Raw genomic sequence first — 4,679 nt, 5'->3', positions numbered from 1 at the left:
CGGTAGTAAGTAAGTAAGTCCAGTGCTAGTAAAAACCATGCTAGTATACTTCTTCTTCTTCTTCTTCTTCTGATTAATTCTGCCTCCTTCAATTGACTGAAGATTCTTGCAAACTATGTGCGTGTCTGTGTGTTAACCGCAATTTACGTCCATTAGAGTGCTATTTACATTATAATACAGTTTATTTACAAATATTTAGAAGTTCTGGGAAAGAATGAATGCCGATGCAATTCAGTTATCGAGTATGGCATCTAATAGGAATGTGGTTGGGTGGCTCTTGTCGACTGTGACTTGTGTGATATAGTCCTGAGCCGGAAGATGAGCGAGATTGTTGTGTATATTATACATCATGGTTAGTCTGTCATTTTCTCTGCGCTGTTGTAGAGTGGTCCAAATCAAGTTCTTTCAGCATACTGCTGACACTTGAGGTATTATGGTAACGATTCAGAGTGAATCTCGCTGCTCTTTTCTTCACCATTTCAACTCATTGTGAATAAGGTTCTTGGAAGCTGAGTCCCAAACAGAGGAAGCATACTCTACGATCGGTCTAACCAATGTTTTGTAGATAGTGGCTTTGATGTCAAAAGAGGGTGCTGTCATCTGCAAAGAGACGCATTGTGGACTGTATGAATATCGTTGATATACAACAGGAACATAACAGTTCTATTGGATTTAGATCCTGCGACTAGCTATAAAATTATGAAATGTGCATTTCATGCCATACCAATATTTAAAACCAGTAACAAAAATGTGAAGAATAGGCAATAAAAAATAATTTCCCATGAATAAAAGGAAACAAAAGCCATTGTATGTGATCCAATAAAAAATAGCTGTGCTTCTCAATAAGTTCAATCAATCAATAAATTCTGAATATTCGTCAGTATAAACCATGTTCAAATATTTTAGAATGCCAAAAGGGCAAAAATGGTAGGGGGCAGGTTGCCTTTCTTTACGCATGACTGCCTCCTGAGATGCTGTATAATTGTTAAACTGGTGTCAACTTGAATGCTGATGTTTAATCTTCATTTTGCTACAAATCTGATTATAAATAAAATGAGTGTGAAAAATCAGTGGTTCAAAATTAATGAACAGGAGACATATATGTATAGTACTATTTCTATTTATCAAGTATATTTTCACTGTGTACAGAGATTTCTTTATGAAAGGTAACAAAATATGCAATGTTATTTACAGTTAATAACTGAATTATTCATACCCCTTGTAGATTTGATGTTTTTTGCAACTCAAGAATAAAAGATGGACTGGTTGAATTAGGGCCTGTGTTGAATGCTTTTAGATGTAAGATTTAACTGTGTCACATGTCATATTCTCAAGAAACACAAATCAGGACAAATACATTTTTCACTTATGAAGAAAATATGAATTGGTAAGGTATGAATAATTTAGTTAACTGTATATTTAGGAGTTCAATAGGGAATTAAATAACCTTTTTAGAAGCCTGTTATTGCGATAAAACAGTATTATATATCCTTCTGATTTTGAGAGTTGTAATAATGTATAGATTATTAAATTATTGTTTAATAAATTTTTTTGGGCTGCTGTGTGATTATTTTATTAAGGAATATTGAATGAAAATAAATATCACATTACTTATAAGGAACACCAATAGCAATACAATGTTACATTCAAGATCTGCAATTTCTACGACATCGATTACTTGGTGGCATTGGTTTTTGTTTCATTAGGTAGAAAATATCACCAAGATCATCAATTTAAGGTATAAAAGGCATTTTATTCTACAGCTGATTGCATGGAAAGTCATCATGTGCAAATTTCTTGCTGCTTCAAGCACGACTATAGGTGCGAAAAGGTATCAAAGTTTAAAAACAACATTGCCTCACCAAAAAGGCTGTATGATTAAATTGCCTCATGTTGAAATGGACCATTTTCGCAATATAATCAAATTTAATGCATAAGTCCTTGTTCAGTGCCTTGATACAAAGTCTTTCATTCACCTCTTATAAATAAATGTACCTTAACGGTCAAAATCCAAATTGCATACAGTAGTTGTTGTTAGAAAGGACAAGCCATAGTGTTTGTCCTACCTAGCAACAACTAACGTATGCAAGTCGCATTCTGATTAATGAAATACAATTATTCATAACGGGTGAATGAAAGAATTTGTAACATAGCACTAAAGCATTACATTGATTACATTACGAGAATGGTCTATTGCAATACTCGGATGTTGTGTTCTTTTGGGGGTCACCCTGTGTAACACAAACACTTGTATTAACGATAGGTTACATACCATGGCCTTTAACCCCTTCCTTGCCTGGCAAAAATGCTAGCCAACAATTTGAGGGTCAACCAATTTTAGACCGAGACAACAAATGGGTACCTACCCTCCTAGCGAATTTATGTTTTCCTTGAATGCAATTTTAGCCCAATTTAAAAGGAAACCAGTATTTTCAGTAACAATTTGAACAACACTTTAAACATTTTCATGACAATTATTCAAAAACTCTGGCAGAGAAGGGGTTAAGGTCCCATTTCAGAAAATATAAAAACCTGATATCACTTTTTCAGTACACTGTCATAATGAGAACATGAAAAGAATATTTATTTATTTGTTGGTTTATTGTAAAATGCAACAAACATGCAGCTAGAGAACTGAAAGTGTTCAATTTACAAAAAGTACACCAACGTGAAAGTCACAGTAGTACTGATCGAAGTAACATTGAAATAAACATGCATTAGAAATCAAATACAAAATTGAGCAATTACATTTGAAATCGCATTACTTTCATTGATTTAACATCCTTGAAAATAGATGGAGAATATTGTTTAGGCATATTTAGTCTAGAAATGTTCAAAAGAGCCACATGCAATGTAGAGACTTTTATATTGTATTCTGATAATACTCTATATTACACTAGGGCACCATCATATACAATATACCATATTTACAATTGATTCAACTCAATTGTAACTTGATATCAATCGATGCTATACTAAAGAGGTAAAAGTAATAAGTTTGTTAATAATTGTAGGATTTGCGATCAATCACACCTCTCTATAAAACAGGTTCCAGATGTCAATATTTTTACCTACACATCTGGACAAATTTGGCAAGCTCTAGAATCTATAATCTATATAGATATATTTCCAAATCCTGATTGATTTCACTTCCACATGATCATCTAATGAGTAACTAATTTAAAACAGAAAAAGTGTAAACTTGTGCATTCCTTGGTTCACTATTTAGGCCCAAAACAGTACAGCAAAAAGCAGAACATCTCATATACATTACAAAACTAAACACAAAAATGCAGTTGGAATATATGAAAGACTATTATGTAAACTTGAACATTATAAAATTAGAAGATCTTAATTTGAAATAGAAATATAATTTTTTTTTTTTTAAATTCCCTTTGAGGGAGTGATGTGCATAATATGTAAAAGCATCCTGCAAGTTACATTTTACTTTTGACATTAATTGAATAAGATCAATGGGTCAATTCCAAGCATTACAGAATGACATTTCTAGAGAATAATTTTGATAAAAGAATATTAAAGAAATTTTTATAAAACTACAAATTAATGATATACATGTATTACATTCAAACTAATTTGAGGTATTTTCACAATCTCGACCATTCATCAAATTGACAAAATATGGAATTTTCAAAAGCTTTTTTACGGAATGACCACAAAATTACCTTCTATGTCATCCCATAATTAATTTATATAAAATTCAATCTTTTGTCAATTTGATGAATAGTTGATAGGAAACAAAATGTTGCAAAAGGAGCTCATATTCAGTCAGACCTCAGCATGTATACTAACGAGGCTTACAGTGAAGAATTCTTTGGCATCTTGTTCGCAAACTTGACTGATTTGCTAGTGCTGAACTGAGTGTGATTTTCAGGGTCACTGGTGATTTTTCAGTGTCACACTTTCATGACAATAAAGAGTTTTATCTTCAGTTGTCATAGCAGAATGCAATAGTATATCGTTAATTTGTAAATTTCTATCATAATATCTATGATATTTTTCATTCAACAACAAAAATGATCTGAAAAAGTCATTCTGTAACGCTTGGAATTTACATTATCTGACATTACATACATGTGATGCTAGGCATCTAAGATTAATAATGAAAGATGTGAAAAACATCAATATTTGAATCATTGCAATATATTTCTCATTACAGTTCATGAATAATTTTCCTGATTCAAGTCTCTAAATCAGTAATTTCTATGTAAATCATTAGAATCACTGATTCTGTAATAACTTGATTGTTCAATATTTTTTCTGGCATTCCTCTCTTCTCCCTCTCTTTTGTCTCTCCCACCCTATTGTTTTTTCCTCTCTCTGTTCTCCTCTCAACCTACTCTGCTTATCTCAGATTTCCCTCCGGTTTTGTCTCTATGCTTTTGCCTCTCTCTCTCCCTCTTTCTCTCTCTCAATCCACTTTGCCTTCTCACACACCTTCATCCCCCCCACCTCCTCCACCTCCCCTCTCTGTAAAGTTATCATATTACCTCACAAGGAGAGAAAAATCAAATCAAATACTTTGGTCATGTTAAAAGGCACCAAAGCCTCTTAAAGGATGTATTGGAAGGAAGAGTGGAAGGAAGTAGACCGAGAGAGAGACCCAGAATCAACTGGGAAGAAAATGTCAAGAACTGGAGTGGACTAAAACTGCAAGAGTG

Source organism: Strongylocentrotus purpuratus, unplaced genomic scaffold (assembly GCF_000002235.5).
Source record: "Strongylocentrotus purpuratus isolate Spur 01 unplaced genomic scaffold, Spur_5.0 spur5_scaffold_8, whole genome shotgun sequence".
NCBI lineage: Eukaryota > Metazoa > Echinodermata > Echinoidea > Camarodonta > Strongylocentrotidae > Strongylocentrotus > Strongylocentrotus purpuratus.
The sequence above is the reverse complement of the archived record's forward strand: the minus strand, read 5'-3'. Positions refer to the sequence as shown.